The 22,524-nt window shown below is 37.1% G+C and overlaps 1 protein-coding gene across 8 annotated transcripts in view; it reads left to right on the top strand.

The window, feature by feature from the left end:
* The window catches only part of NCOA1 (nuclear receptor coactivator 1), a 246,493-nt gene that overhangs the window by 100,066 nt on the left and 123,903 nt on the right, over positions 1–22,524 (top strand). The window contains exons 1-2 of one of the 8 annotated variants that reach the window (XM_047782523.1): positions 8,949–8,982; positions 9,635–9,768. The exons of 6 other annotated variants lie outside the window; for them this stretch is intronic. The gene's annotated coding sequence lies outside the window, so the exon portion shown is untranslated. Of the gene's footprint in view, positions 1–8,948; positions 8,983–9,634; positions 9,769–22,524 lie in introns of those variants that run through there. One more of the 8 variants, XM_047782521.1, reaches the window with a different exon arrangement.

Below are 22,524 nucleotides of genomic sequence, written 5' to 3'. Positions count from 1 at the left end.
TTCTGTAGAATCTTGGAGTGACCAACCTCCATTTTTTGCAAGGGGGGAAATTTCAGCTCCTAGAAGTTAAGTGACTTACCCAAAGATATTGTAGTTTAATCCTTGTTAAATTAGCAGGGGACCCAATAAGGCTCTTGTGGCATCCTGATTGATTTCTTAGGGCCCTCCTGCCTCTCTATAGAGGTTGTTGAGCTTTCAACTTGGCAGCAAGGTATTTATGTTTGAATGCAAAGCTTGTGTGGGTGCAGAGAGATCTCTAATAGTTGCTCCCTCTATTTCATGACATTTTAGCATGATTCTAGTTATGTAGTTTCTTAGAGGGAGTATACATGAAGGACCTCTAAAGCCCCAAAGGAAAATCTCTAAGTTTGCATTAAAAAGTTATGCCTTTGGTAGTGTCCATACTGAAGTAGAGTTTAAGAGCAAAGTCGTGACACTTCAGAGTACAGAAATCTCAGGCCTGTGAACGTTTTGTTCATTTATTTAATAGATGTTTGCTGTGTGCCTACTTTGGGGATATAGGTTTTTCTAATTGGTAAAGAATACATGCGGTAAAGTATGAGATTGTGTTCATTTAATGATATCACCAGCTTAATTCATTTAATGGTATCACCAGTTTAATTAATGTTGGAAATTTTTTCTCTTTCTAATTACTAACCCAAATAAAAAAATTTAATGTAATAATATTGACAGCAGTTTTTATGTAATAGTCATCAGTACACTAATCTGATAATGTTATGAAATATTATATATTCTCAGACTACTGGGAACTAAGGAGATCTCCTATTTAAATACAAGACCAAAGCAAAAAAAAAAAAAAAAAAAAGATTTTGGAGTTCCTGTCGTGGCGCAGTGGTTAACGAATCCGACTAGGAACCATGAGGTTGCAGGTTCGGTCCCTGCCCTTGCTCAGTGGGTTAACGATCCGGCGTTGCCGTGAGCTGTGGTGTAGGTTGCAGACGCGGCTCGGATCTCGCGTTGCTGTGGCTCTGGCATAGGCCGGTGGCTACAGCTCCGATTCAACCCCTAGCCTGGGAACCTCCATATGCCGCGGGAGCGGCCCAAGAAATAGCAACAACAACAACAACAACAAAAAGACAAAAGATAAAAAAAAAAAAAAGATTTTGTTTCATTTACCATTTTCCACTCTCTGATTAAGGTTTAACTATTATCAAGTTAATATTTTTTTAATGTTTAAATTTAGTGGTTGTATTTCACATTGTGAACATAGATCCTGAATTTTTGTATTATTTGGTAATGTATCATAGTTGCAAGTTTAAAAGGTACAGCAGATTATTTGTAAGTATCCTTGAATGAATTTAAATTTTAATCACTTCTCATATATACTTAAGATGCTTTCAGAAGAAGGATTTTATGATTTAATGTGTATTTCAAAGAACTAAAGGCTAATCCCATTTTACAATATTCATTTTACATAGTGTGCTTGAGAGTTCCGATATGTGAGATTTTGTGTGTATCTTTCCAATTGCAGTTAATCAGTTTGGCTTTTCAAACTGGAACAAGATTCTTCAACATTCTAAATCTTTTACTTATTTGTTTATTATTTGAAATGTTTTTTATTAATGTATAGTTGATTTATGTTGTGCGAATTTCTGCTGTACAGCAAAGTGTCCCAGTCATACACATATATACATCCCCTTTCTTATGTTATCTTTCATCATGGTCTGTGTCAAGACAGTGTATATAGTTCCCTTGCTGTACAGCAGGACCTCATTGCTTATCCATCCTAATGTAATAGTTTGCATCTGCTAATCCCAAATTCCCAGTCCATCCCACTCCTTTCCTGCTCCCCTTTGACAACCACAAGTCTATTCTCTATGTCTGTGAGTCTGTAACATTCTAAGTCTTATTCTTTTAAGACTCCTTAGTCAGTTTAGTTTTCCTAAAATAATCACTTCATAGGAATATTAACAATGTAGTATTTGGATTGTGTTTGTTTTCACCTATATGTTTAAGATATGTAATTAGTTTCCAGGGGGTGACTGTATGATGAACAATATTTTAGTTATAGGCAGTTAAGATTCAGTTGATGCAGAAACTTCAGTTATGTATATGTCCCTCTCCTGTGTTACTATGAATAGTATCCTGAACTGATAACCTTATATTCATTATATTATATTAATTGTTTGTTTTTTTAACTGAACCTACCCCACTCCCAAGTTCTTGAGAATAGGGCTCTACATCAACTTTGAATCTTCAGAACATAGCACACAGCAGATACTGTGTACTTTTTAAAATGAATAAATTGATTGGGGGATATGAGGGACCTGTTTTTGTGTCCCCTGTAGTCACCAAACAAGACTTTAAACTTGTGTGTGTGTGTGTGTGTGTGTGTGTGTGTGTGTGTGTGTGTAGCGGAGAGAAAGAAGACACTGATTGATTTTAAGGATTTGGCTTATGCAGTTATGGAGACTGGCATATCTGAAGTTTTGCAGGGCAGGCTGGCAGGCTGGAGACCTGGGCAAAGGGTGGATGTAGTTGAAATCCGAAAGCAGAAGTCTACAGGCAGAATTACCTCTTCCTTAGGGTACTTTAGTCATGTTTCTCTTAAGGCTGTCAGCTGACTAATGAGGCCAACTCCATTTTGGAGGATAATCTGCTTTATTCAAAGTCTACTGATTTAAATGTCACTATCATAAAGAAAAAAAAAAAACCTCTCCTAAAGTTCATAGCAACATCTAGACCAGTGTTTGATTATGTATCTGGGCACTGTGGCCTAGCCAAGTTGATACATAAAATTAACTATTATAGGTACCAAGTAAGTAGGTAATTTCAGTGGGGAAAAAAGACTGTTTAGTGTTCTAATAAATTGGCTATGAAAAAAATTGAGATTAGTATAAGGAATATTAGAAAGTTAAATATAAAAAGAAATATGTATGGCCAGGAATATATTTGTATAATACAATTTTGTATTTAAGTATAGCATCGGAAAACAAAGCATATGAGCAAGTATTACTTAATGAATAAATTAGCAAATTTTCAGGGGACAGTGATCAGAATGAGGTTAAAAGCAAGTATTTTTTGTTTGTTTTGCTTTTTAGAGGCGCACCTGTGGTGTATGGAAGTTCCCAGGCTAGAGGTTGAAGTGGAGCTGCAGCTGCCGGCCTATGCTGCAGCCACAGCAACACAGGATCTGAGCCACATCTGTGACCTACATCACAGCTCATGGAAATGCTGGATCCTTAACCCACTGAGCGAGGCCAGGGATCGAACTCACATCTTCATGGTTACTAGTCAGATTCGTTTCCATTGTGCCACAATGGGAACTCCCTAAAGGCAAATATTCTTAAAGAATATGAATTTTGATCAAATTTTGAAGAATGTGTACAGCTATGCATATACCTGGAGTTGGGGGATAATCCTGATAAGTGGAATACCAAATCCTTATGAGAGACCTAGAGAGAAAAAGACAGGGAAAAACTGAAGGACGCCTTGAATATACATTTTACATTTGTTTAGCTGGGCAATTAAAAAAAAAAAAAACAACTTCTGAGTTAATTAGGAGGAAAGTGATTAAATAAAAAACATTTCTTAAAGATACTGTTCTGCGTGGATAATGAACTAGATTGGTTTCTAAACCTAAGCAGAGGAGATGAGAACTTGGACAGAGATGTATAAATAGAAGGAATATTCAGTTCTCTTAGACATTGATGAGGGAATTGACAGAACTTTATGATTTAATGTTAGAGACAAAAATGAGAGAGATATACTAATTTTGTCTAAATTGGCAGTCTGGTGCCGTAAGAATGATGTTAATTTTGACAATGATGTGGAAATATAGAAGGTGGGCAGGTTAGAATATGATGAATGATGTACACATATGACTCAATAGATATTCAGTCGAGTAAAAGTTACTATATCATTGTACTACAGTATTCCAGTATTCTCCTCTGAGGCGTAAAATATAGTACCTTCTTATTAAGGACTTTTATTCTACTTAGTGAAATCAGCATACTTTTATTATAAACATAATAGTGTAAAATTTAATATTTAGAGATAGCAGACATCAAATTGTTGGTGAATCATCTCTAACCATCAAATGTTTAGTTAGTATCTCCTGTGATAAAGACATTGAAAACTTCTTTTCAAAAAAATTTCAAAGGGGGGAGAGTATTTAAGACTATTTTCTGAGAAGGATTTATGGCGGATATCAGATTTAAGCTTATATAGATAGGATTTGAAATGTTTTAGTGGGGCTAATGGGGAAAGCCAAAAAAGCCCAGCATTTAGTGTTTGTAGATTTTTTGATGATGGCCATTCTGACTGGTGTGGAAGTGATGCCTCATTGTAGTTTTGATTTGCATTTCTCTAATAATTAGTAATGTTGAGCATCTTCTTGTGTGTTCTTTTGGCCATCCATTTGTCTTCTTTAGAGAAATGTCTGTTTAGATCTTCTGCCCATTTTTTTGATAGGGTTGTTTGTTTTTTTGATACTGAGCTGCATGAGTTGTTGGCATGTTTTGGAAATGGAGGTACATTGTAAGCAATTCTGGGAGAAAAAGATCCTCTGAACCTCCTAACCCCACTTCTTTCCCTGACAGTTTTTTTTGTTTTTTTGTTTTTGTTTTTGTTTTTTGTCTTTTTTCCATTTCTTGGGCTGCTCTCTCAGCATATGGAGGTTCCTGGGCTAGGGGTCAAATCGGAGCTGTAGCCGCCGGCCTATGCCAGAGCCCCAGCAACGCTCCTTCAGTCAAAGAAATGCCTAGTAGCTACATTTATTAAGTAGTTAGATTCAAACAATAAGTATGTCCTAACAACTTAGTAGCTGTTTAAAAAATTAATACGCATAAAGTCAAAAAGTAATATTTTAATTTTATTCTTAAATAGCCACAATTACTTACCAATAGGGTGTGTGTATCTGAGAGTATCACATAACTTCTCAAATCTTGGACTCAGATTGGGCACTGCCACTCTCATTTCTTGTTTCATGTTGATTTCCACATGATGCTTCCTTTTTTTGGGGGGGGGCAATGCTTGCTTTTTATCACAGCAACTGCCACCATAAACTCAGATTCACAAAGATAAGAGGTCATCAAAAGGAATACAGTATGATTTAATGTTGAAACTGTGAAAGAATGTAAGTGATGCCTGCCAGATGTGTTTTGTACATCAAATTGAAAACATCCTGTGGCACTCCACTGAGTTTGCTGTGGCACCTCGGGACAGCTTAGAACATAGTTTGAGAACCACAGAACTAGTTAGTTCCTAAGTTTTAGGGAGTGAATAGAATATGGATGTTGAAGAATGCTGAATGTTTTTCCTATTTGATGCATTTTATGAGTTGGAATAAAGGCTCTCAGCCCTATTTTTAATAAAATTTGTTGCATTAATTTACTTTGTTGAGATTTGGATTGTTGAGGGTGATGCCTCTTTTATTTTGAGTTTTGCATCTGTGTTCAAGAATGAGATTGACGTATTATTTCTTTTTCTAATACTATTTGGTTTTGGTATTAAGGTCATATAGGTCTAATAGAATGAGTTGGAAGATGTTTCTTCTTTCTGGAAAACTTTTTGGTAAAATTCAACTCTGCTTTCTGAGAAGATTTCTTAAAAAATTACTAGGGTTGGATTTTCTTTCCTTTGTTTATCTTTATTTTCTTTATTTTCTATAATACCATACAACATTCCTTAAAGACAAAACAGTTTTATACCAAAAACGCAAAATAGAGTGTGCATATGGAATTAATTCTAAATAGTTTGATCACTCAGTCCCCAAATCTTATACTTCTAAACAAAACTGACTCATGGCCTTGGAGAAGATTTTAAACTATTGATTTAATCTCTTTGATGGGTATAAAAGTATTAACTCTTTTCATATTTTCCTGAGTTAGTTTTTTTAAGAAAACAACAGGAGTTCCCACTGTGGCACAGCAGGTTAAGGATCCAGCATTGTCTCTATGGCAGCTCTGGTCACAGCTGTGGCTAGTATTTGATCCCTGGCTTCAGAACTTCCATATGCCACAGGTGTGGTGGAAAAGAAAACAAAACTTAAAAAAATAGTTTTAGACTTATAGAAAAGTTGTAAAAAATAGTATATTGAGTTCCAGTGTACCCCTCAGCCATCCCACCCCACCCCTGCATTATTAACGTCCTATGTTGCTGTGGCACATTTTGTCAGAACTAACACACTGATGTTATTAAACTCCGGACTTTATTTAGCTTTCAGCAGTTTGTCATTAATATTCTCTTTCCGTCCACAGTCCAACCCAGAGTATCATGTATATAACTGTGTTTCTCCAGTCTCAGTCTATGATACTTTCCTAATTTTTCCTTGTTTTTATGACCTTGACAGTCTTGAGGAGTACTGACCGGGTGTGCTATAGAATCTCTCTCTGTCTCATGTTTTTCTCACAATCAGACTGGGATGACGAGAAGAATACCGTAAAGGGGAAGTCCCATAGTCCCGAAGTACCGTGAGGGGGTGGTCATCACACCACTTTAGGGGGACATGATATCCAGCACATCACGGGTGATGTTAACCTTTGTCACATGATTCAGTAGTACAGCCTGACTGCTCTGCTGTGAAATCCTTATTACTCTTTATCTACTTAATTCTTTGGAAAAGGGTTCCTAAGTAAATCTGGAAATTAAGCTCTACCTTCTAGAGGAGAGAGTAGTTTCATATATTTTTTGGAATTCTTCCATAAGAAAGGTTTGTCTCTTCTCCTGCATTTATTTATTTAGTTAGTTACATTAATATGTCCTAAGTTTGTTTTAATGAGTTATATCTTTTAAGAATTTACCTTTTTCATTTGCTTTAAATCTATTAGTAAAAAGTTTTTCACAACATCTTATTTGTGTAATATTTGCTTTATAGTTAAGTTTTCCTTTTCATTTTAAATAATTAACAGGTATCTTTTTCTTTTTTGACCGCATTGAGGGCATTTTATTACTTGTTTTAAAGAATCAACTTTTGATTTTATCAAATTGTTTGTTTTCCATTTCATTAATTTATGATTTAATATTTGTCTGTGTTTTTTACCTTATTTTTAGATGAGGAGGTTATTTTTTTAGTTAGACATTTAGCTCTTTAATTTTCATTCTTCTTTCATAATAAAAGCATTTATGAGAATACATTCTCCTCTAAGTATTGCTTTCGTGACATTTTATAGTTTTGAAATATTCATTATCGTTTTATTCTTTAGTTTAAAATCTTTTGTTTTTGTTTCTGGAGTTGTGAGCTATTTAAAGATGTAGATTTAAATTTTCAAGTATATGGCAATTTTATGTTTGTTTGTTTTTTACTTATTTCTTTGCATTGTGATGAGAGGATTCAGCCTTGGAGTTCCCATTGTGGCTCAGCGGAAATGAATCTGACTATTATCCATGAGGACACAAGTTTGATCCCTGGCCTCTCTCAGTGGGTTAAGGATCTGGAGTTGCCGTGAGCTGCAATCTAGGTTGCAGATGTGGGTTGGATCTGGTGTTACTGTGGCTGTGGCTTAGCCAGTGGCTACAGCTCTGACTGGATCCCTAGCCTCGAAACTTCTATATGCTGCAGGTACAACCCTAAAAAGACAAAAAAGAACCCAAACAACAACAAAAGAGAATTCAGCCTTTCTGGTGGTGATTGTTCCAATCTGTGGTGTGTCACAGATGCAGCTCAGATCTTGAGTTGCTGTGGCTGTGGTATAGGCCGGCAGCTGCAGCTCCGATTCAGCCCCTAGCCTGGGAACCTCCATATGCTGTGGGTGTGGCCCTTAAAAAAAAAAAAAAAGTTTCTAGAGTCCAATCCAAACCCACAGACCAGAAATGCCAGGATACCCAGTCTCTGGATATTTTTTAAAACTTCTTAGAGGAGTTTCCTGATATGACAGCAGGGTAAAGATCCAGTATTGTCACTGCTGTGGCTCGAGTTGTAGCTGTGGTATGGGTTCCATCCCTGGCCTGGGAACTTCCGCATGCTGCTGGCATGGCAAAAAAAAAACCCAAAAAACAACCACTTCTTAGATAATTCTGATTCACTAAAGGTTTGAGAACCACTCACATAGAAGCAGTTGACAATTTCTTTGTGTAAACTTGAATAGTCAAATGTTAATAGCTAAGGTTTATTGACTATAAGGTAGTATATATAGTAGTGTGCAGTAATCCTAGCTTTTAGTAGTAGTATTATATACTGGGATCTAGTCTAAATCCTTTACATATACTGTCATTTATTCCTCATAACAACCCTGTAGTTACTACTACTATCCTCATGTTACAAATAATTGAAACACAGAGAAATTAAGTAAATTAAGATTGCACAGCTAGGAGTTCCCGTCGTGGCTTAGTGGTTAACAAGTCTGACTAGGAACCATGAGGTTTCGGGTTCCATCTCTGGCCTTGCTCAGTGGGTTAAGGATCCGGCGTTGCTGTGAGCTGTGGTGTAGGTCACCGATGCGGCTAGGATCCTGCGTGGCTCAAATCTGGCATTGCTGTGGCTCTGGCGTAGGCCGGTGGCTACAGCTTCGATTGGACCCCTAGCCTGGGAATCTCCATGTGCCACGGGAGCGGCCCTAGAAAAGGCAAAAAGACCAAAAAAAAAAAAAAAAAGATTGCACAGCTAGTGGGTAGCACAACTGATATTTGAATCCAGATAGTCAATCTAAGTCCAGAGCATGTAAGCCTAACCCAGCATCTTTATAGTCTCCCAGATATTTCACATTTTATTGATTCCCAGAGGGGATTTATTATTACAGAATATAGCAAGAAAAATATATTTTGAATCATTACATATTATGTTGGTTCAGCATAAGTATTAGATAAGCAGAATAGTATAGTAGAAATATTCTTGACCTATAGTGAGACAGGCAGACATGAATCTTTTCTAAGCTGCTTACTGTATAGCTATAAGAAATTTATCTTCTGAGCTATTATTTTCTCATTTGTAAAGGAGAATAATTATTTTTTTACTTTATCAGAGATTTTGAAGAAATAAAATTAAGAAGAATCCATAATACACTGCTTGACGTACAGTGTATGGTCAGTATTAGATTATAAGTATCCCCTAAGAAAATTATGTTGATTCCCATATAGAAGATTGTGGTAAGCTTTAGTATGGGAGCAGTTGATAGTGCTGGTAGGGGCCATGCTGACTATCTCTACTGAGAGTATACTTGGTGCCAGGCACTGACCTAGGCTCTGGAAATACGGCATTGAATAAGACATAGCTTTCCTGCTCTCAAAGAACTTATAGTCCTCTTCCTGTGGTCAAAGGGGATTCGATCCAGACAGATAGACAGATATTTTGCTAGATGCTATTATGGGGGTAAGCATAGGGTGCTATGGGAGCATATAGGAGGGTCACTTAATCAAACCGTCGCAGATGAGGAATGGCTTCCCAAAGGGAGGAGGAGGAGGATGTTAGGAATTAGAGTAGTAAATCCAGATAGGAGGTAAAGAGAAGGCTGGTAGAAATTTGTTATTGCTACAGCAGTGTCCCATTCTTTAACAAAATAGGTGTCATCAACATTAATGACATTTTCAGAGACACCAGGAAAGTATGATTTTGTCAGGTCACTGTTGAAATATTAAGAGCCTACTTTTAGGTTTAGCCATTACTAAAGTAGACAGTTTTTAAAAGTAAAATTAAAATGGCACTTTTTATATGTAATGTTGAAATTTTGTCCCATAGTACTTTCGGAGGTCTTAGATTCACATGGCCTACATGCTTGTTGTTCATACTGTTATTACATTGGGATATACTTCTGGAGAAGAGAGAGGAAGAGGCGTGAAGAAGCAATGATCTTCAGAGACTGGAAATGATTTGTGAGTTGGTGAATATTGCTACATGCTGTTTATACATTTCCTGTTCTCTCACTATCCTTTCTCGCAGGTGATGAAAAATTGAGTGGCTCATTTATAATTAGTGGTATTAACGTGATCTGTAGTACATTGCTCTGGTATGTTGATATTGATCAACAAAATTACATATATAGGAGTTGAGATGTCTTTCCATCTTTTTCTAGTGCTCCTTCCCAATAAAATAATATATTAAAACTATGGAAGGGTAAGATCACTCTATGGCAAAACTGGGATAAGAAAAAGAGAATGGATCAAGATTTCCTTAGAAGGGGAGGAATATGGATCTAGAAGAAAGATGATGATGTTATTATTCTCTCCTATAATACCAGGGATTATGGGAGTAAGGAATGTGGTTGGTCTTTAAAAATACCTACTTGATGTAAGACTGTACTTTGATTTCCTGCAGCTCAGCTTGTGCATCCATATGAGGACTGTGGTTTTTTGCAAGAGCAGTCCCCGACTAGAGCTGGGGAAAGTGGAGCAATTGATGTGTATATTTGGAAACATTGGAAACCAGTCGTTGGGGGACTAAAGCTCTTAGTTGCTAAGGGGTAAATGGAGGGTGGAAAGAAAAAGGTGAAAAATGAAATCATGTTCATGAAAGTTAATTCTGAAAAAGATTCTTAGCTAAATTTATAAAATGAAGTTGCAGCCATGAACATGTTTGCTGTGATAATGAGTCTTTGTATACTCGGACTGGCCAAAACCTTGAAGAGAGAAAAACAGTTTTAGGCCACCCCCTCCTTGCCACCCCGCAAAAAAAACAACAACAGCAACAAACAAAAAGCACTTTATAATTCTGTCCCTCTAACTTAAATAGAAATCTTCTTAACAGTTCGGACCTTTATGACATGAAGTTGGGGGAGGGTGGTAGATATGTGGAGCATGAACAGCCTGTGGGTTCAGTGATCGTGGTGGTGTTGGGATATCTTAGATTCTTGGTGCCTCATTGGGGTTTATTTTAGCAGACTCTTGACTACCTTTAGGTACTTTTCTCTAAGAATTTGTTGTGTTTTAGAGGATTGTGGTTGTTTTTTCAGGTTCAAAATAATTCTCAAATCTGGACATTATGGTCTCTTTACCCTCAACTTCTGGATTCCTCTTACCTTTATTCGTTTTCTCTCTCTCTCTCCTCTCTCTCTCTCTCTCTCTTTTTTTTTTTTTTTTGGCTACTTTTGATCTTCCAGCTTTAGTTGACCCTCTAACTATGGGAGTGTTTCCATACTAATCTGTTCTCCTAGTACTCTATTCTCCCTTCCTTGGTCATCTCATCTATCCCACTGTCATTAATATGTCAGTGATTCAAAAAGCCTTTATATCCCACTACTTTGGAGGTCAGCTGGACATAGCTGCTTGGGTGTCATATTCATAATTAATATGTATGAATTCATTAGCTTCTCCCTCAGATATCACTTATCTCCTGTAATCTGAGTCTTGGCTAATTGGCTTTAATACATATCTAGACTCCCATGATAGGACACTTGGTGTTTATACAGCTGAGTTAAAGACTGTAATCCTGATGTAAATAAAATTTTAGCCAGAAAAGTACCTCATCATAGCATTGTTTTTAATAGCAAAAAATTGGAACTAATCTAAAGACCTGCACCACTGTCCTGTTTAAAAACTGATACATACACAAATATTTTACCGACAATGTAGAAGAATATTTAACAACATGAGAACTTTTATATATATACATACATATAAATTCAATGAAAAAATGGCCTCAAACAGTATGTGCACTGACCATCATTAAAACAAAACTATAAAAAGCTGTGTATCTGTTTTTGTAGAAGAGTATGTATATACATATGTTTAATTCTAGATGGAACAGTTATGAGTAGTTTATATTTTATTCTTTTTATTTACTTGTATTTTCTGTATGGTAAATATGAATTACTTTTGTAATTCATACATGAAGACAGTTTGGTCTCTCTTTTTTACCCTCAACTCTTACTGATTTAGTCCAGTGTCTCACTCATCTCACCTCTTGCTACATTAGTCCAGCTGTTTGTTCTATCAGCATTAGACTATCACAGCAGCCCCTCTTCAGCTGTCAGAGCTACCTCCTAAAAATCTTAGCTGCTTGGGTTCTTCCCTTGTTTAACCCTTCCAGTTTAGGTAGCTAAATGTTCCATCTCCAAAACCACCTGGAGTAGAGTAAATTTTGAATGTTTTCCCTTGTTACAATTGAGTTTAAAGACCTTCAGTACTGGAATTTAGCCAACTCAAGATACAACATTTTCCCTTAACCCTAACCAAGTCACTTTTGATCAGAGTGCAGATAGTCATGCTAGATTAGAGTCAGAGGAAGAGAAGAAGAAAGAGAGAAAGTGGGAAGGAAAGTACAAATTGAACTCAGGCATTGGCACATCTTTGCTCTTCGCCCATCCCTTCTCTTCTACCTCTGCAACCGGTCACACTTTGCCCTTGCTGGGTGGCGTTTTTGTTTGTTTTTTATTTAAGGAACAATTTATTGGGTTTTGCGAGTATTTAGTCAGTAAGAATAAATAGCCAAATAATGAAAATCCATCAGTGTTGGTGCCAATTATTATATCAGTGAATCCTATTAGGGGTATTTATTGAAGTATGTCATGCCAGTAGTCCCAGAGTGCAATTATACTTGCAGATTTTTCTTGCTTTCACGGAGTCTCTAACATGTTCCAGATGGTTAAATAGCAAAGAGTAGACATTTTGTACTGTCTTTCCAATTATGATTAAGAATTTGATATTACTTACTACTTATATTATTGCTTTTGTTAGATTGTCTAACATGAGAGGAATTTAAACAACGTGTGTGTTTTGTTTAAACTCTTCTACTATGGTCAACAATTAACAGGACCTTCCATAGATTCTTTTCCTCTGTTAAATTGTTTAATTACTTTAGGCATCATAAAAATGAGATAATTGCATAATAAGTAGTAATTCATTTTTAAATTTTTTATTACTCAATAAATTTATTACATTTATAGTTGTACAATAGTAATTCCTTTTTTTTTTTTTGTCTTTTTGCGTTTTCTAGGGCTGCACCCACAGCATATGGAGGTTCCCAGGCTAGGGGTCTAGTCGGAGTCGGAGCTGTTGCCGCCTGCCATAGCAACGCCAGATCCAAGCGGCGTCTGTGACCTACACCACAGCTCAAGGCAACACCGGATCCTTAACGCACTGAGCAAGGCCAGGGATCAAACCTGCAACCTCATGGTTCCTAGTCAGATTCGTTAACCACTGACCCACGATGGGAACTCCAGTAGTAATTCATTTTTGAATGTAGTTTTTAATTTATTCTTGGAAACTAATTCACATGGCTTCGTTTTAGACTTAAAATTACATGGTGAACTTTCTTTAAAAGAATTTACAAGAAACTGAAGCAGAATAATTTTCTAAACTGTTGATGGTTTTTTTGACCTTTTCCACAAACTAATACCCTAGGTTCAAAAAATCAGTGGGACATATATTTGAAATTTTGCCAATAGTAGTGATGACTTTTCATTCCTCTGTTTGTACTCTTGTCTATCATTAGCAGACTCTCAGTTCATTTGAAAGACCAAAGATTTAGGCATAGAGCCTTTGAATTCAGAATAGAAAAGTTAATGGATCATAGGGATTCAGACCCATCATCTTTGGCTTCATTATGACCTAATATTAACCAATTTGTGGACTGGTTAGTTGACCTGAAGAAATATGTTGTTTTTCAATAAGAAATAGAATATTCTATAATTCAGTTTAACTGCCTATATTTTTTCATAATGTAATTATTGTTGAAGGGGGTACAAATTGGTCTTGAGCCTTAGACTACTATTCTCTGTCTTTGGAGCTCTCATTAAGACTTCTTGCATACTAGAAAACAAGTAAAAAAACCATAAAAAATAAAATACTTTTTTTTTTTTTTGGTGTCGAATAATGCAGACTATTCCTAAAGATTCTGTTGGGGTAAAGAAAGTAGTTTACACTCTGTATCATTCAGCAAGTCTTACTAAATTGCCTCAGTTGCCTTTAAATATCTTTCTTCTTTCTCATATTTTCCTGTTTCTCATTAAGCTGCTATATCGCTACCTCTTCTTGATCTTCTCTCCCCCAAACAACTTGTCTTTTCACCCCCTTCAGACTTCTCAGTGCTTTTTTCTTCATGCCTGCTCTACAAATTCTTTACAGTTTTCTCAGTAAAATTCCTATCCTTTCCATAACATTATTTACGTTCCTTCCCAGGAAGATCAAAGTTAGCCTAAATTAACACTAAAAGAAGTATGTCTTTGAGGAAACACAGTTCATCTTACAATAATAAACTGGTGTTAAATTGGGATTTCCATTTTCATGGCTATTGCCAAATTTGATATTATTTGGTTTGTTGAGCATGTGCAGCAAATGTCATGATCAGTTTATTATTGACTATTCAATATGGTATGTCTCTCAGGGAATATGGGAAATAGTATGGACAAATTTAATTCATTTTTTTGTGTTTTTTAGTGTTTTATATATTTGCTTTCCCATATATTAAACTTTGATTTTTGTTTGTTTGTTTAGTGGTCTTTTTATGGCCGCACCTGAAGCATATGGAAGTTCCCAGGCTAAGGGTCAGATTGGAGCTGCAGCCACTGGCCTACACTACAGCCACAGCTTGGGATCCAAGCTTCGTCTGTGACCTCCACCACAGCTCACAGCAATCCTGGGTCCTTAACCCACTGAGAAGGCCAGGGATCAAACCAGATCCTCATGGATACTAGTTGGATTTGTTTCTGCTGCACCACAGTGGGAACTCCTAAAATTTTGACTTTATACAAAAAAAACATGTTAAGATGGGATTAATTTTTAAAAGAGTGATCCATACTTGGATTCCCTTGAATGAAATATTTCAGTTTTATATTTAAAGAATAAGATTTGTTTGATAAAATTTAGTATATGTGGGACCTTTCGAGGCATATCCATGTAAGGGTTACATGTATATGATGAAATTTAGGGTAGTTAGTGAAAATACCTCTCTGAGTTAGTGGTAAGAGATGATAACAGGATATTTGAAAAGCAAATACTACTATGGATTCATGATACTTTTATTTAGTTAATAACAAAGCTAGAATTTTTTTCCTTTTTTTTTTTTGTCTTTCTGTCTTTTTAGGGCCACACCCGCGGCATATGGAGGTTCGCAGGCCAGGGGTCCAGTCGGAGCTATAGCTGCCGTCCTACACCAGAGCCACAGCAATGCCAGGTCCGAGCCGTGTCTTGGATCTACAGCACAGCTCATGGCAACGCCGGATCCTTAACCCACTGAGCGAGGCCAGGGATCAAACACACGATGTCATGGTTCCTAGTTGGATTTGTTTCCGCTGTGCCACAACGGGAACTCCATAGAATTGTTTTCTTTTTTTTTTTTTTTTTTTTGCTATTTCTTGGGCTGCTCCCGCGGCATATGGAGATTCCCAGGCCAGGGGTCCAATCGGAGCTGTAGCCACCGGCCTACGCCAGAGCCACAGCAATACGGGATCCGAGCCGCGTCTGCAACCTACACCACAGCTCACGGCAACACCGGATCATTAACCCACTGAGCAAGGGCAGGGACCGAACCCGCAACCTCATGGTTCCTAGTCGGATTTGTTAACCACTGCGCCACGATGGGAACTCCAGAATTATTTTCTTACACTGTCTTTGCAGTATCCCAGCCTCTCTCTCTTTACCCACTCCACTTTCATCATGATATAGAAAGAGTTGTTATTGTGAGGAACACCTTGGAGGCAGGAAGAGTTTACTTATCTGCCTGATGCTTTTCCTGGAGTATGACACTTGAAACACTCTTGTCTTTTGGGAACATTTACACAGTTGCAGTAACGGAACTTCAGTTCTCATCTTTCCTGAGATTTCCTTTGTTCCCTTAATATACCTCTGGTGAATTTAAGATCTCCTTTTTTCTCTTTTCCTTTTGAACACTTTAACCATAGTACCTAAGTGTTTAATTGAACATAGGCACTGTCTATATATTCAGAAATCATTTGTGTGTGTGTGTATTCAGGCAGCTTTCCAAATAGAGGTCATGAATTTGCATTCTCAATAGGTCCAGTTTGTTACTGGTTTCTGTATTTCTATATCCTAGGAGGCTTGTTAGGAATTAGTGCACACCTTTGTCTCATTTCTCCAGACTTAACGTATTATCTTACTCTGTTAGCTGACTGTCAAGTTCTGTTCACAGCATGATAGGTGCGTGATAATCCTAGTGACAACTCTAGACCCCATGTGTTCTGACTCAGCCACTCCATGGAAGTCAGGCTGAATCACGTATCATTCTGTCATTAACTGTGTATGTCTAGCAAATGGATGACGAATACAGGAGAGGGAGAACCTTAGAGCAGCTTGACCTTTCAGTGCCCATTGTCCCCCATCTGGCAGTTGCATGGCTAGTCATTAGACTAGAACTTGACCTAAGTAGCAGTTAATTTTCTTTCCTTCTGGGGAGGAAGGAGCAAGGATAGCTGCAATGTGAGAGTTCCTGATCCTCCTTTGCAAGGGTTTTTCAGGCTCAGCACTATTGACATTTGGGTCAGATAATTCTTTGTTGTGAGGGCTGTCCTGTGCACTATAGGATTTTCAGCAGCATCTCTAGCCTCTACCCACCAGATACTAGTAGCATTTCCCACCCAAATTGTGACAACAACCAAAAATATCTCCAAACATTGCTGAATGGTCCCTGGAGGGTATTATAGGCCCCAGCTGAGAACTGCTGGCCTTCATTAAATGCACTTTGATTGTGTGATTAAGACAAGTTCTTAGCAGATTGATTTTTTTATGTACATTTTGATTATTTTGACAGCTTTGGAAATCTGGTACCAATTTAAATTCCTAACAATGGTGTGGGATGTTGCTTATTTCCTTAGATCCTCACTAGTGCTGGATTTTGTCAGTCTTTAATCTTTCACCTGTCTGATCGATGAGAAATTACTTTGCCATAATTTTAATTTAATTCTAAGACTTAATTAGGTTGGATGTGCTTTTCATTTTTATCATCCAGTTGCAGATCATCTTATATGAATTGCTTGTTTTTGTTCTTTGCACTTTTTTTCTGGGGATGTTAACTGGGTCATTTGTAGAATTATGGTATTGTTTTTATTGTTAGGAATTTTTCATTGTATCATGGTTAAAAATTATCATTTTTTCTTTATAGTTTCCAGCTTAAATTTATAACTAGCTTTATGTCCGTGTTTTCCCTAGTGGAATTAATTTATCGAGATGTCATGTATGAGATACTTGATAGATTTTTAGGTTAAATTGAATGTAGAGGAACTTCTCCAAGGAAAGAGAATGTGCATGTGTGTGGAATGTTTGTGTGTACATGAATAAGTGTGTGTGTGTTTGTGCATGTTTACATGGTCACTGAATAAAAGGGCTAAAGGCTGAGCTGTAGATATGTCCAAATTTACCAGACTTTGGAAGGACATTGAGAAGAAGCTGATGACAACCAGTAGAGTATAGTTTCTTGGAATGTTTCTGAAAGCTCAGAAGAGAATATTGCTCTTAAGATTGGCAGAAGGTTTATCGTAAATATCCCTTGCCAAATTCTAGAAGATCAAACAAGAGAGAAGAGCTCAAAGGGTTTAAAAGGAATTAGAGATGACAGTTCACAACAGTGATATAGTAAGGGTATAGTTTAAACTTCACAGTAAAGTCTAAGTAACATGGGATTTGGGAGATCTAGGTATAGATTGATGGGAAAGCCCAGCTTCTGTGGATTATCAGTTAAACTTTCTTATTTTTTCCATTTTTATGGGAGAATTTCAGTTCTTCAGTGTTCTTGGATATCATCTTATTTTCCTTTGTAGGCTCCATTATCTTTTTCTTTTTTTAGGGCCACATGTGTGGCATGTGGAAGTTCCCAGGCTAGGGGTCAAATCCGAGCTACAGCTGCTAGCCTGTGACACAGCCACAGCATTGCAGGATCTGAGCCATGTCTGTGACCTACACCATAGCTCACAGCAACACCGGATCCTTAACCCACTGAGCAAGGCCAGGGATTGAACTCATATCCTCATGGATACTAGTCAGGTTCATTAGCACTGAGCCACAATGGGAACTCCAGATCTTCTTCTTTGAAGGGATCTTTCCCTTCTTCCTTAAGAGCAAAAAAAGAGGTAATAAGTATACATCTAGAGCAAAAATTCCCCAAATATGGTCTGTGGGCTCTTGGGGTTCTGCTTGGGTTGCCATAACAAAATGCCATAGACTTGGTGCCTTAAATAACACAAGTTAATTTTCTCAGTGTTCTAGGTGTTGGATTCCAATATAAAGGTGCTCTATGGTTCATTTCTGCTAAAGCCTTTCCTTCCAACTTACACAAGATCACCTTTTGCTGAGCCTTCTCATGACTTCTCTTCTGTGTACTCCTTGTGTCTCTTCCTCTTCTCGTAAGGGCACTAATCCTATTAAGTTGCGGCCCCACCCTTATGATATTATTTAATCTTAAGTATTCTTAAAGGCCTTATCTCCAGTCATATGGGGGGCGGGTTAGGGCATCAACATGCAAATTTGGGGGCCACAAGTCAATGTATAACAAGGTCCCTAAGACCTTTCATAGAGTCCACAACATCCAAACTGTTTTACTAAAAAAAAAAATACTGAAGTGTTAAAGTGTTAATTGCCTTTTATAATGTGTAGATATTTGCACTGGGAGTACAAAAATAATGGCAGGCAAAGCTGGTGACTCACTAGTAATCAAGGCAGTGTATGAGGTTATTGCCTTTAGTGCTCGTATTTGTGGTAAAGAAATAAAAGGGTTATTAAAGGGCTAGTAAATATCCTAAAAATTTCTCAGTTTAAAGGTAATTTATAATATAATAAATACTGATAACTCACATAAATAAAACCTCGTTGGAGTTCTCGATAATCTTTTAAAGGGTAAAAGGATCCTTCAATCAAAAAAATTTGAAAACTACTGATTTAGGGGAAAGATGAGGCCAAAACAGATTACTAATTTTAGAAAAATTTTGTCGATAATTAAGTACATTTTTATTTCCTATCCTTGATTCATTTTATAATCCAAGAAAATAAACACTTATTTTTAGAAAGTAGACAAGTTAAATTAATGTTTCTCTCTTTAATAAAAAACAAAAGAGTAATGGATATATGCATTTTCAATTTCCAGTTGATTCTTACCACACACACACTTTGGTCTTTACTTTAGGAGTCAGAGGTGTTTCCTTAGCTTTAGCTCTTTTACTACAGATTTTATTGATGAATGGTAGGAACAATCCCTTTCTTAGAAAACTTACTGCTAAATTAGGAAACCAAATACATAAAAAGTACTTAGTGCTTTACAAAACAATATAGAGGATTTTGAATAGGGTATTTTTCAAAGAAGTAAAAGTGATATTTCTCATATGTGGGTTCTGAGCTTATTTTGGGGGTACAGGCATGAATTGACAGGAAAGGAGGGGGAGAAGAATATGAACAGAGTAGGGGTTGGCAGACTTTTTCTGTAAAGGACCATATAGTAATACTTCAGGCATTGCTGGTCATGCAGCAACTACTCAGCTAAGCTGGTGCAATGCAAAAGCAGCCATAGACAATATGTAAACAAATGAACATGATTGTATTCTGACAAAATTTTGTTTATAGACTTTGAAATTTAATTTCTTATAGTTCACTTTTGTCATGAAACATTATTCTTTTGATTTTTTAAAACCATTTAAAAATGTAAAAACCATTCTTGGCTCATGGGGCGTACAAAACTAGGTGGTGGACCCTATTTGGCCCAGAAACCAGTTTGCCTACTCCTGGTGTAGAAGATCCGGAAGCTGGCAGTGGGGGATGATAGCCATTGTGGCTGAAAGATGGTGATTTCAGACAAAGTTAAAGGGAAAATGAAGCTATGTCAGTGGCCATCCTACCTGGGGATTTATAATTTTTTTAAAAATATTTTCGGAGTTCCCGTCGTGGCGCAGTGGTTAACGAATCCGACTAGGAACCATGAGTTTGCGGGTTTGATCCCTGGCCTTGCTCAGTGGGTTAACGATCCGGCGTTGCCGTGAGCTGCGGTGTAGGTTGCAGACATGGCTCGGATCCCGCGTTGCTGTGCCTCTGGCGTAGGCCGGCGGCTACAGCTCTGATTAGGCCCCTAGCCTGGGAACCTCCATATGCCGCAGGAGCGGCCCAAGAAATAGCAAAAAGACAAAAATAAATAAATAAATAATATTTTCAAAGCTCTAATTTTGCTTTATTTTTTAATTTGAATTCCATTTGAAATATTTTCAAATTTCTTTTTTCTTTCCTTTTTAAATTTTTTTTATTTCATGAGTTATTTAGAAATGTAATTTTAAGCATTTGGAGTTGGGATTTTTTTCCCTAAATCTTATTGTATCTAGTTTTTAATTTATTTCATTTTTGTTCCAACAACACATTCTGATGTGTATAATTATTTTAAATTCATCTTGACTTGTTACCAGATAGTCCCTCTTAGTGAAAGTACCACATGCACTTGAAAATAATTTGTATTCTGCAGTTTTGAGGTATAGTATTCTAAAAATGTCACTTAGGTCAAGGTGGGTTGTAATCCTATTCAGATTTTCTAAGTATTGCTTTTTTTTTCAGAGGGGTCTGCTTCTTATGTCAGTTGCAGAGAGAGGAATGTTAAATTCTTCAACTGTATTGTATGTTTTTCTCCATTTAATTCAATCTCTTTTTGCCTCTTGTATCTTTAAGCTTTGTCATTAGAGGCCGTGATAATAGGAGACCTTGAATGCTAGATAAAGGGAGTGCAAATTCTTTATGGAAACTATGGAAGGGCATTGTTGGATGGTGACTAGAAAATGGGGACGTGGGGAGTTGTTTAGTAGGATGCACTGTGTGGGCAGACCGGGAGTAGAGGTTAGACATGCTGCTGAAGCGCCTCAGACTTGAATTGCTCACAGTGTGGCGTGTAATGATGATTTTGAAAAACCGAACCAGAGGCAGATTTGATAGACATGGAAGAGAAAGAATTAACAGGTGTTATCAATGAATTGAATATAGGAAATGCAAAGAAAGCTAGGTTAAACTGTTCTATGAAACTAGAGAGCTGCTAAATACTACTGTGGTTGCTAGTGATAGCAGTGTGCTTAGTGGTGACTTTGAGGAATAGTGATGAGCATTTTCTTCTTGGCCCATTAAATTTGGGGTGTTGCCTGAATATACAAATGTAGGCATCTTATAGCTGGGGTTTGGCACTGAACAAGAAAGATGAAGTTCCTACTCTTCAACGTTCACATTCAAATGGGAAGAAAAGATCAGTACATAAAATTGGATAAATTGAGGTACAGAGTTATTAGGGGAGCTGCTTTAGATTGAGTAAGGAGTAACCTCTGAGCCAAGACCACAAATAAGCCAAACCTAATCCCAAAATTATTTCAGAAATGAATCATTTCATACTATGTGTGCAGTAAAAACTTTGAAGAATCTCATCCTCTTTCACTAATCTTGAACTTCTCATTATTAGCTATAAGATGCCTACATTCCTGCAATATACTCTCTGCTGTGAATAATATCTCCACTTCTTCACCTGCTCAATCTCTATTCATTGTTCAAGCTTTAACTAAAATTCTACTTCTCTTAATCCAGTAATCAAAATCTGCTCTCAGCTCTCCATGACATTTTCATAGCACTTTCTACTCTTTCTTCTTATCATTTTCCACAACTTTTATTTACATATTTGTTTGTGTGACTGTGTTTACTGTTTATCTCCCGCACTGGACTGTACGCCCCCAGGTGTATATTCTTAAACTGGCATAGAGTTGGTATACAACATTTTAAAAGGTTAATTTGTGGAATTAATGAACTTGTTCTAATTCAATAATAGCAGTTTAGTTAAAAGGTCAAAAAGAATAAGGACCATTAAACTGGTCAAAGGATATTTATTACAAATCTTTCTAAACAAATCCAAGAGGAGTATCAAGGGGGGAGGAGGTATAGAAGATTAGTAATATAAAGGACTAGGCAAAGTTTTGAAGGTAAGAACACAAGGAGAAAAGAAAGTTGAAAGTAGTAAAGCTGCTAGATTAGTATCTGCTAATTGAAGAACGCCCACTTCTGTGGCATCAGTCTGCAACATAATTTACCTCTCTGTTTTTGTCACAAGGCAAGAGAGAACACCAGGGTGTTGCAGAGTCCACATTCAAAGAGCTAAAAATAAAATGTAATACCTAAACTAGAGGAGTTTAGTTCTTTTCTAAAGAGCAACTCTACAAATTGGAAGGCAAATGTCAAGGACTATCAGAACTGCTATTCTAAATTTCCAAAACACTATAGCAAAATGCTCAGATACAATTTTAATTCCCAATACAGGTTTTGTATGTGTTAGAAAATAGCATTTTACTGGAGTTCCCATCATAGGGCAGTGGTTAACAAATCCAACTAGGAACCATGAGGTTGCGGGTTCGGTCCCTGCCCTTGCTCAGTGGGTTAACGATCCGGCATTGTTGTGAGCTGTGGTGTAGGTTGCAGACGCAGCTCGGATCCCGTGTTGCTGTGGCTCTGGCGTAGGCTGGCAGCTACAGCTCCGATTAGACCCCTAGCCTGGGAACCTCCATATGCTGCGGGAAGCGGCCTTAGAAAAGGCAAAAAGACAAAAAGAAAAAAATGAAAATAGCATTTTACTAAGGCCTAAAACAAAGCGAAAGTTAGATCATTTCTCTTCTTCTTATTCTTTTTGCCATACCCATGGCATGAAAGAAGTTGCTGGGCCAGGGATCAAACCCATGCCATAGCAGTTAT

Source organism: Phacochoerus africanus, chromosome 5 (assembly GCF_016906955.1).
Source record: "Phacochoerus africanus isolate WHEZ1 chromosome 5, ROS_Pafr_v1, whole genome shotgun sequence".
Lineage (NCBI taxonomy): Eukaryota > Metazoa > Chordata > Mammalia > Artiodactyla > Suidae > Phacochoerus > Phacochoerus africanus.
This window is presented reverse-complemented; position numbering and strand designations above follow the sequence as displayed.